The sequence below is a fragment of the Aricia agestis genome, chromosome 14 (genome assembly GCF_905147365.1).
Source record: "Aricia agestis chromosome 14, ilAriAges1.1, whole genome shotgun sequence".
NCBI classification, from domain to species: Eukaryota; Metazoa; Arthropoda; class Insecta; order Lepidoptera; family Lycaenidae; genus Aricia; species Aricia agestis.
The window spans coordinates 8,102,771-8,114,812 of NC_056419.1; the positions used below are offsets into that span (position 1 = coordinate 8,102,771).

At 34.9% G+C, this 12,042-nt stretch overlaps 1 protein-coding gene across 2 annotated transcripts in view; it reads left to right on the forward strand.

Moving 5' to 3' along the window:
• The first annotated feature begins 7,501 nt into the window (after nucleotides 1-7,501).
• Nucleotides 7,502-12,042, forward strand: part of LOC121733704 (death-associated inhibitor of apoptosis 1) — a 36,319-nt gene continuing 31,778 nt past the window's right edge. Inside the window, exon 1 of one of the 2 annotated variants that reach the window (XM_042124044.1) lies at nucleotides 7,502-7,734. The gene's annotated coding sequence lies outside the window, so the exon portion shown is untranslated. The remainder of the gene's footprint in view (nucleotides 7,735-12,042) is intronic. The other variant, XM_042124050.1, reaches the window with a different exon arrangement.

Genomic DNA, 12,042 nt, shown 5'->3' on the forward strand with positions numbered 1-12,042 from the left:
ATCAAAAACCTTTTAATTTCATAGAAATAAACCTTATTGCTGCTGCGGAAACCTTCATGGGCGAGTCCAACTCGCACTTGGCCAGTTTTATAAGTAACATCTAATAATAATGTTATTATCTTTTTTTTATTTTCTTTTTTTCATTTTTTTAGCTCATACAAAGTATTTGGGTGCAATATTTGGTGCAATTAATAAATCTAGAAAATTTTAATACTTTACTTTTACTTATATAATTTATTCCTTTATTATTTTTCGTCATCTATGGACATCACTTTACATCATTGCTTCCTCAGACTTTATTGTAACTGGGTCTTCATTGGCCATTTTATTTTATATCTTGTTTACAAAGTAAAGAGTAATGACTTAAAGAGAGTAATTGGTTCAATCATAAAATTTTGTAAGCAATCTACGCGCCCGACTGCCCTGGATATGGTTATATGTTATCATAACAAAATATGATAGTATAAAGTCAATATATATCTACTTCGTACAGACTGAAATAGTTTAAGATGATACGGGATAGTTAAACAAAGTAAGTATAAGATCAAAAGAGGTACTTTGCTCTCACTGAACGCGCGTTTAGCTTTGGAGCCAAATAGATACTATTGGTATCTTTCCTTGTCTCCTATATTATGTACTTAACACCTTTATATCCCTGGGTGCGGGGAACGCACACGCATTATATGCTAAAGTCCTATGGTCCCTCCATATCCATGGCATTGAGTTTCTCCTCTATTTCAGAGCTAGAATATAATATCATCAATTTCAGGCTTTGAATCGTCAAGCGAAAACAACAGAGAGCTAACAAGCAATATCTGCAGAACACTGCAGAACAATCACATTACAGTTTCTTCTACGATCTTCCGTAGCCTATGCAATGGATGCTCTCTTACTTCTGCGTATATCTCTACCTAGATTGTAGATGGCCGATCTATATTTATTTTCTCCGTCACAAGTCCGCGTTCTTCGAATCTCAAAAATATAAGTGCGACATTGCACTTCTCTTTGTACAAACATCCATCGGCCAATCGCGAGCTGGTGATCTCATGGTGAGGGCGCCTCGTCATGACGCAGTCATACGACCGAAATAACCCTGGTGCAGTGTAGGTGGATAAGCCAAACGAGGCCATTCAAACTCCAAAAATAGCTAATTAATGCAATTCCAAATTTAGATAGGAATTAGGCTGTGGTCATCTGGAATTTGCGATTTGTATCGTAAGCCCAGAAGGCCAGAACTACCAACGTAGAGAACGTATGAATAAAATAAAATAAGTAACTACATAATATTATACTTAATGAGAAAGTAAATAAACCAAAGTAACTGATATCTCATATCTGTCACAAATAATTTTACGTAAAATATTTAGTCCTGTGTAGTTTTAAGCACGTTTCAGTCAAAAAACGTATTTTAATTAAATATGCTTAAACATTTTTATGAAATTGTATAACTATCAACACAACTTTAATTTTATTCTACGGATAATAAATAGTTTTTATTAAGTATTCGTAGATTTTATTAAACTGTCGACAACAGCAAAAATTTATAATTATATTGAAAACCAATAAAGTAGTAAGTTGTATCAAGATTCTAGTTGAACGCGATCAATAAAAAAATTAACACGCCACGCCTACCGCCTTTTCATTGTCCTTATAAGGCTAGAAACCTACTTTTACTTCACCGAATATGTTTGTTTTTATTATTAGACTCGAAATTAGAAGCGATAGGTTAACAAACTCCTTTGTGAGAATTTTTAGGAGCTTCTAATTCCGTTACTTTGTTCTGCGTTCGAAATTGGAATTTTCTAATACCGATTTAATGATTTTCTGGAAACACTACAGTTCTTTCTTGTGCTTTGTACAAGTTTGCCTGCTGTGATAAAAGTAAAATAGACTTGTTTGATATAGGAGGCAGGGGAAGTAAATTAGAACACTTATCTCTTACTATAGCAAATAGCTTAGTTTTATTAGGATATGCACAATTTCAAAGATTACTTGGCGAATACAGCTAAAGCGTTAGATTTTCTTAGCATACGCACAGAATACATAATATTATTAGTTAGTTTAACAAGCATACTGCATAAGGCACTATTGGTAGCCTACAGGCTACCAATAGTTACTGGTAAATATTGTAGAATGTAGAGTATAGAATTCAGATTCACTGAGTATTTTTTTTTGATGCGGGGCCTATGTTTTAACATAGGTAATAAGAAAATGCACTTCACTGTAGTTTCAGATTTGTTTCAAAGGACACCAACACATTTTTATTTGAAAAGGCATAAATCTTTTTGGGTTTTCAGGTTTGTTTCAAAGGACACCGACACGTTTTGGACTGTTTGCTGAATTCACATCGAGTGTGGTGTCACATGTGTGTCTGGCGACAGCATTATCACCAGATGGCCGTCTCGCCAGATCTTTTTACACAAAACGACCAGACAATATCACAATGACATCATGCCTTGAACAAAGTAGAACACGCTAACAGAAGCTACTGTATTTGTTAAGTCTGTGGCTTCGCTAGCGTAGGATACGGGGAGAATCGTTATTTTTTGGCAAAATTAGCTATTATCTTAAAATCTTCTTGTATATAAAAATGGATTTCCAAATGTGTTAGTCGCGCTAAAACTCGAAAACGGCTGAACGGATTGGGCTGATTTTAGTCTTAAAATATTCGTAGAAGTCCAGGGAAGGTTTTAAAGTGACACGAAGTTCACCGGGACAGCTAGTTATTTTATATATGTGTTCACACGTGGGAGAGCCATGTTTCGGCATGAATTGGCCGGCTGGACCGGAGAAATACCACGCTCTCACAGAAAACCGGCGCGAAACAGCGCTTGCGCTGTGTTTCGCCGAGTGAGTGAGTTTACCGGAGGCCCGGATTGGATTGGATCCGGTATAATAATAACCTACCATATTCCCTTAAATTACCTTATTCCCTCTTAAAAGGTCGGCAACGTACCTGCAGCTCTTCTGACGCTGCTAGTGTCCATGGGCGACGGAAGTTGCTTTCCATCAGGTGATCCGTTTGCTCGTTTGCCCCCTTATTTCATAAAAAAAAGTACTTATAATATGTCAATGTCAAATATAAAATGACTTCCTGTTATTCTATTATTCGACCAAATTAAATAATTATAGCTGGTATCATTTTGAGTGATAGGTATTTCCCCTATGACATCCACGCGCCAAAGCAGCCTTGTAATTGTACGAGCTTTAGCCCGCGGCTTCGTTCGCGTTAAGAAGTGTTATTATATACAAACTTTCATCGACTATTTGAACCCCTTGGGGTTGGAATTTAACAAAATCCTTTCTTAGCGGATGCCTTCGTCATAAAATCTACCTGCATGCCAAATTTCAGCCCGATCCGTCCAGTGGTTTGGGCTGAGCGTTGATAGATCTATAGATATATAGATATGGACATATTTTAACATACATTCAGCTGTGACCTATTTTATTATTTGCCAAAACCGCGATACACATGGAAGTGGCAACTTTATCACGTTGAGTAGATAGTGGTCCCCAAATAAAATGCGATAATTTTTATTACAAGCAATACAGGTTAGCTGGTTCCAGCGGCTCTAGAGTTATTATTATTAATTTTATTTCATTTAAATTATTAAGTACCTTCATATTTTTATGTCTCGGTTAAAGTTAAATTACAAAACCTTAAGGTGGGTTGCACCAACTTACTATAACTGTAACTTTAACTATAACCTTGAGCTCGACAAGGCTTTAGATGAATGTGGCAAAAAAAGGAACTAACGCTGTCATCATAAAAAAACGCCATTTTTGACAGTTCTCCTTTACCAGCAGCGCCCCCGCCCATGTTCATTTTTAGCCTTGTCGAACCAGCTGTCATCTGTCAAATTCTGTGGTCAAAGTTAAGGTTAAAGTTAAAGTTAGCCTTAACTATAACCATAACTTTAACTTTAACCACGCCTCTGGTGCAACCCAATCATAATTGGGCATTCGTGTACTAACCCACATAAAAATTACGTATTGAGTTATGAATGCAGTTATGTTCTGTAGATGATTTAGAACAAGACTGCATTCAAAATTTATCAACAAAAAAAATTGTGGGTTAGGACACAGCGACCAATTAGCAATGTTTTTTAAAGGTTTTGTATATTTTTTTCAAATAAAATCATTACTTATTATTTTAATTGGGTGCTTAAGTGTGACTGAAATTTTCCACAGGATAACAAAATGTAATGCTAAATAAATAAAATAAAATAAAATGTAAAGTTGATTTGACTTCATCGGGTAAGTAAGTCGTCAATTCTTGGGGATATTATGACATATTACTAAATAACTACTACACATAACACAAGTAAACTACTTGTTTAGAAATTTGTGTTGTAGTAACTACTACAAGTTACAACACAAATTTCTAAACAGAGCTACTAAATTGTAGAGCTACTACTAAATTGTAGAACTTAAAAACTAAGTTTAGCTCTTTGATTTTAGCTACATCATACATCGTAAAGTTTTAAAATCTATACTTAATATTATAAAGCGGAAGAGTTTGTTTGTTTGTTTGTTTGAACGCGCAAATCTCAGGAACTACTGGTCCGATTTGAAAAAATATTTCAGTGTTAGATAGCCCATTAGCCCAGATAGATAGAATAGACCACGTGAAAGGACATAGGTTTCTTTTTTTGCTGAAAAATGTACGGTTTATGTGACATTCTTAAATTACGCGAGCGAAGCCGCGCGCAACATCTAGTATCTAATAAATAGAAGGAACTAACTAGTTTAAGAAGAACCAACCCAAGAGAAAAACCCAACAAATAGCTGATAACCTTATATATTACACACTTCATTGAATTTTCCCAGTTCAAAACATGTTTTCATTTAAGTACTGTGTGATGTAAGCGACAAGATGCAAATGTATGCGCAATTACACTGTTACATAAACTGTACACAGGTAAATAATGGCCCCAATACAAACAAGATGACAAGTATGATCTAATGGGCTTACAGAGGATATTTCATAAGTATTACTGACATCTTCACTACCTAATATTATATGCAATGTTTGCTAGAAAATTCTGTCGCCAGTACAAATTTTAATCCTTATTTGCATCGAAAAATATAATTTTGAGATGTAACCCCTTACTAATGCATCGTGTAACAAAAATAAGTGATAATACTTTAGGATGTGTATGTGTTCCTTATAGAGAGCTCATTATGAAGGTAGCAGCGCTACAAGACCAATTTTTTTTTCAATTTTGTATGGGCAAGCGCCTGAACGTCACGAGTTTCCCCATATATACGTATACGTCATATACGTTATATTTCAGATCCACATGTTATACGTTATAGTTAAACAATGTTTAGTGCTTATCAACATCCCGTTGTTGCAAAGCATGTTGTGTTTCACCTTTCATTGGAACACATTTCATCCATAAAAACTGTGCTGTATTATTTTGTACTTTGTTAAATGTGATTCTGTTGGTGAATAAATAAATAAACATTGCGAAAAAATTTGGTCACACCTCGGATGGTGTGAACAAATTACGACAAACTCACTGGACTCAAAATTAGAAAAATCTTATAGAAACAGATAACCGAACAAAATGGGAGGAATTACCAACAGGAGTTTCCCAGGCCCGACCTTCACTAATGAAGAAAACGACCAAAAGAATAATATTACGACGACTTATAAAATGAAATGGTACCTACCTCAGGCTGTAGAGGTAGGTATATATTCAGTTTTAAATAACTCAACAAAGATGAAACTGTACCTAATTTCGTAGGTACTGCTGCAGACGTTGGAAATTTTTCTCTACCGGAAAATGCAAAAAGGGATTTTTTAAGGTGGTTCATCACAAATAGTTGTCAATTGTAAAAAGGTAGGTAATTAAGGTAAAGTACCAGAGGTCGCTCGTAGGTGGATCAAACGGTGACTCATAAAACTCTAACGACTGAGATACACTGAGCTTTGAATATAAGGTATGTTCCATCATATTATTTGTATGGGATTTCCTACATAGCTGACTTGCTTGCTTGGTTTTACTTCTATAATAATGTTAGTACAACCATTCTGATAATGTGTAACAAATCGTCCAGATGGTTTTATGGAAAAGATGTACGGTTACACATGGGCGTACCCAGGTTCTGGGAAAGGGGGGGGCAAATTACCCTGGTTCTGGGCCAGGGGGGGGGCAAATTACGCAGATTCTGGGCCAGGTGGGGGGGGCAAATCAGATTTTTTATAAGCTAGGTGTTTATAAAGAATAAAAAATTAATAATTTTCAGTTGTAAAAATACTATTGTATTGCAAAAAATGGCAAAAATTCGTTTCATTATTTTTAATTTAAAGATGAAAGTACTAGATAATATAGTTAGTAGGGACGTCAACATGATCCAGGAGGGGGGCAGCTGCCCTTCCCTGCCCCCCCCCCCCCCCTCCCTCGGTACGTCCATGGTTACACGTGAGGTCCTATAGGTAAAAAATCCCGAAGATCCTATTTATAATAAAATGTTGTGTAAAAAAAACAGAATACAACTTGAAAGCCTCTTTTCAGGGCAGGTAAAACGTGATCTTTTATGTAGAGTTTTACTGTTCATGCTGAAACAGCTGAATCGATAAAGACGAAATTTAGTATGGAAATTCTTTGAGAGACAAGAAATTACATAATTTTGTTTTTGTTGCGGAAGAATGTACTGTTTCCGTGTGATAAACTAATGATTTTGGCGCAACGGAGTTGCGGGCATCATCTGATACTCCATAAGGTGTATTGCTCAAATATAAATAAAGTGGATGTTCCGCGCGGCATCGCCCGCGTAATTTAGGAATTTCACGGAAACCGTACATTTTCCGCAAAAATAGCCTATGTCCCTTCACGTGGTATATTCTTCATATGTGCCAAATAACAAAAATTGCTTCAATAGTTCTTAAGATAATAATTCCCCCCGTTTTTCCCACATTTTCCTCTATTTCCTCGCTCCTATTAGTCTTAGCGTGATAAAATATAGCCTATCTATAGCCTTCCTCGATAAATAGGCTATCTAACACTGAAATAATTTTTCAAATCGGTCCCATTGTTCCTGAGATTAGCGCGTTCAAACGACCCGCAAGTCGCTGCCTGTCCCCACTCCCCAGATAAGTGCAGTGTTCCCTAAGACCCGTACATTCCAGAGACTAAGAAGTGGCTGATAATGAGTAACAGTGACTGAGGCTAGGTTTAGTTCCCACATTCCCTCTCTACCTCTGGTTAGGATTATTTTGAATATGTAATTGTAATTTTATCTTTTATTTCTCTCTTAGTATAAATTTGTTGTCCCTGTCCGGGCACAGAGGTGACAAAACAAAGAAACAAACTCTTTTGCTTTACAATATTAAGTATAGATATATAAATTAATAAATTATAAAATTGCGCAAATATAGAGTTTGATATATCTCAAGCTTTATACCTTAGTATCCTTGTTGCGTATTTGTATACCTAGGTGTCTGTGGGTGTCGCTTCTTGCATTATTAAACTCAGCAGTCGCACATTATCTGTCTCAGATCACTTCCTCTATATATTTACACTGTATATCATGTCTGTGTAATATTATGTTGACATATTGTGAAGTGCAGTGTCTACCCAGTGAACCGAAAAATTATCTAGTTATTACAATAATTGGTGCGATGACCAAAAAGAACGCGTGTATTCTTCTTTCGACGCAAAAAATCTTCAAGAGCCAAGTGTGATCTGTTCGGGCCATTAAAATCCAGGAGAAGCAAGTAAATAGGTAAGCTTATTATTACAACCGGACTCGGAAACAATTCATCACGCGACATCCAATAAACGCCCGCCTCGTTAGGCAATTGCCCAATGATCGCATGGTAAAGTCTCCGAATTGACAAAAAATTGTGAATCGCCATGCTGCTCTTCGCAGCAGCATGGAGATTCACAACTTCAGCGTACCTAAACGCTGCGTCGCGTTTTCCCGTCATGTGACTGTTGACATGTGACGACTGACGACCTGGGGGGTCTCAATGTCGGCGCACGTGCAAGGTCTCATGATTTTGATCTCCCAAGGTTTCGGAGACGTTGAACATCCGGATTTATCTTAGGCAACTTTGATGCAAACTTTACCTTTAGTATAGGCCGCGTACAACTTTTAGTCACTCGGGAAAAATGGAAGGGGAAACGGGTGCTCACGAGGACATGATGATGTTCAGACATTCTGTTGTTGGTTGGTTGGTTGGTTGCTATCAAAATGATACATTATTGGCATTTAGCAGGCATTATAATTTGTACGTTATTGGTAGAATTTGTACACTTAGTACATGACGTGTAAGATTTCAAACAAATTTTACCAAAATTAGGAGAAAAATAATATAACATTTGAAAATATCAATTAAGTAGTTACATAAAGCACAGATTACTAAAAACATAATTACTACGTTTATTATAGTTTATTATACTAACTAGATGTAAAATATGGTAAAAAGACTTCAACGAGTTCCTCAAAAATTTAATGATGGGACTATATTTTATAAAAATAATGTTTATTACTTACATTAATTTCCTACATTATATCTCTATCTAGATCTATGCTACACCTAAACCGTATAATATTATGCCATGGTTACAGCCACTTACAGCCATAGATACAGTCTGTCAAGAAAGTGAAGAAATCAAAAAGTGGCAACATCGTAGTGTCAAACCTTTTTTCTTAGATTGATTTGAAAGGGATGACACTACGATGTTGCCACTTTTTAATTTCTTCTGCACTTTCTTGACAGACTTTACCTATTATATTATGGCTATATTACTATAATTATACATAAACAGTTTTTGTTTACATAATGATATTATAGATTCATACGATTATGTTAAAGTACATATTTTGCTAACATGAAAATATTATATTTAAGTATGTCTGTACTAGAATTAACATAATAATTGCACTTGCACGGTAGCGAATTTTTGTTTAATCCTTCACATTAAAGTATTTCAGAAAGCTACTGTATTGTAAAGGTACTCTCGAAAGTTCTAAAATTATGTAAAGAAATACCGTTGTTTAATTAATTATTTAAATACAGAACTTCATAATTAAAAAGTATAAATATTTTTATAAATTCAGAGCTACTGCAAAATGCAACATTGTTGTATGCATTTAAATAATGCAGTAAGGTGGAATTAAATAATATAAATTAATTTTACCGTTTTAATGTAATTGTAATTTGTAAAAATGTTTAAAAAAATACAATCAAAAGTTTTTTGTTTTACATAAGGCCAAGCATAGCGTACTGCGTAGTGTTAGCTACGAACTCAAATAATTATTATTTAGATTTTTTGGACTTATTTTACATAAATTAAAGAAACTCTTAAAAATATTATGATTCAGGACAAAAGTATTGCTATAACAAGTAAATAGCTATTAAATGACAGTATGAATATATTCCAAAGAATGTTCCGTTAATTATTCTGTTATATGAACGTAAATCAGTAAATGAAAATAATTTACCAAACGTACGAACGTACAGTAAAATTGCAAAACCACACTCGTGGTATATTTCGTAATGATCGATAGCATGATTGATTAATGATTTATGGTGTGGTCATAAAATCAACACTTCGCGCATAGCAATTCGTAGCTAGTAATTATGGTTAGCAAAATATTGTAAGTAATTACTTGAAATAACACATCCGAAGTTGACTTGTGGTTGTACATGTCCAACTCGCTCAGCTATACATAATATAGTGCAAATAGCTTGGGTTGGGCATAGGGTTGCCATGGGTAAGCAATAATCATAGTGTCAAAAATACGAAATATTGATTTTTATGACGAGGATCGATTACAGATATAATTAGCATTAATTACGTGATTGACTACTCAGTTTTTATCGTGTAATCACTTTCCTATCGCTGTGAATATCTACATAAATCGATTACAAAAGATGTTACCAATTAGCAAATAATTTTCAAAAGTGGGCCAAATATGGGAGAATGTTAAGGTTGGCAACCCTGTTGTCAGGGCGTAATGCGGTGCAATCACCGCGCGTTCCCGTGAGAACGCGGCCCCCGCTCCGCCCGCCCGCGCCGCCACATGCCATGTGAAAAAGGTCAAGCACCGAGATACTTTTGCGAAATACTGGACCTGCATTCGGTCTATTTGAATTTCGAATGCGACTGAAATTAATCGGAAGTTCTAGTGGAAGGCCTTTTATTTTCAAACTTTCATGAACATGAATTACATGCTTTGTTTTCATTACTTTCTAAAATACTTTTTAAAAAGTTGTAATGTCAAATTTTGACGTTTTAACTTCTTAAAAGCTGTTTTCAAAATTTCAAACGTCATAATAGTGACCATAATTCATAAACAAGAAACCTTAGTTATTGGGGACTGGAGAGTTTTTATTTTTATCAAGGATAGGGGACAATTATTTATTTATTATTATTAGTATTTTTCTTAAAACGATGCACTACTTAAAAAGTGAGTCTTAATAAAAATACTCTATATTTTAAAGCATACGGCAGTGTTGCCAGCCTAAATATTTTTAACACAATGCCTATTTTTAAGTTTAATATATTTTATGAACAAGATTTAAAGAGATATAATGTTTTGTGTATAACTCCTTAACAACAGTTGAAAAACACCAACTTTTGGTTAAAACATCTCTTTAATCTGCCTTATCAAACTATGTCACTCGTCGAACACGAATAAAGAATGTTAATCGATTTTAAATAGCTAGTGACGTTAGATATTTTAACAATTAAGTTCACGACCTAAACGTTATGATAATTTAGATCGAGTCGTTGTCCCTTAATAGCCTGAAGGACGGACATACTTGGGTCTGCATTCCGTAGCGCGCGCGCCCTCTGTTTTTTGCATCATTTCAAGAACCTTTATAAAGGCCTTCCTTTTAAACGCTTGTTTGTAGCTCGAATTAACGAAAGAAATTAACACCATGCCGATAAAGAAACCGATATTTGAACTTGAACTAGATTTACACAGGCTCATGCTTATTAAGAACGTACTCAAGTTACACATTCTGTTGACTAAGGTCGGTTTCCCACATTAAAGCATATTTTTTCATATTCTGCAATATACAATGAGTGAACTACATTCACTAATTTATAAAAGGTTAGAAAAACTAAAAAGTAATAATTTGCTTTGAAAGTCACGGTGTGGTGCACTCTATAAAAGCACCTTGTATCTATACATATAATAAAACTGTAGAAATGACAATTCTGTACATTAAAGATATCCAAAAAATAATAAGCGGGGGCTGTTACTACATCGCTATAGAAGCCAAAACTGTGGTTAGTTTTTTGTCTGTCTGTATGTTTGTTCCAGCATCACACGAAAACTACTGATCCGATTTGAATGCGGTTTTCGCAGATATATTTGTCTTCTTCCAACTTAACATCTGGTGTACAAAATTTTTTCCCCCAACCTCTCTAAGGGGTCAAAAGAGGGGGTCAAATTTTGTATCAAACTTTTTTCTTCAATGGATTAACTTCATTTTATTAACTGTATTTTCCAATTTAACATCTGGTGTATAAAATTTTTCCCCCACCCCTTTATGGGGGCCAAAGAGGGGGTCAGATATTGTATCAAACTTTTTTAAACATGAAAACTACTGATCCGATTTGAATATGGTTTTCGCAGATATATTTGTCTTCTTCCAACTTCATATCTGGTGTATAAAATTCCCCCCCCCCTCCACTATCTGGTTTAAAAAAAATCCCCTCACCCCTCTAAGGGGACAAAAGAGGGGGCAAGATTTTGTATAAAACTTTTTTCTTTAACACGAAAACTACTGATCCGATTTGAATACGGTTTTTGCATATATATATATATATATATATATATATATATATATATATATATATATATATATATATATATATATATATGCCTTATTCAAACTTAGCATCTGTGCCGCCCCAATCCCCCCCCCCCCCCTCCTGGTAATTTTGCTATTTGTTGCGTGGTTAGTGTCGAGTTTTAATTCTCTTTCATTAGGATCTTCTAAGTTATTTATTAAAAGTGAAATTATTCTAACCTAAACTAAAGATACAGTTTTCAAGTGTCATTGGATTA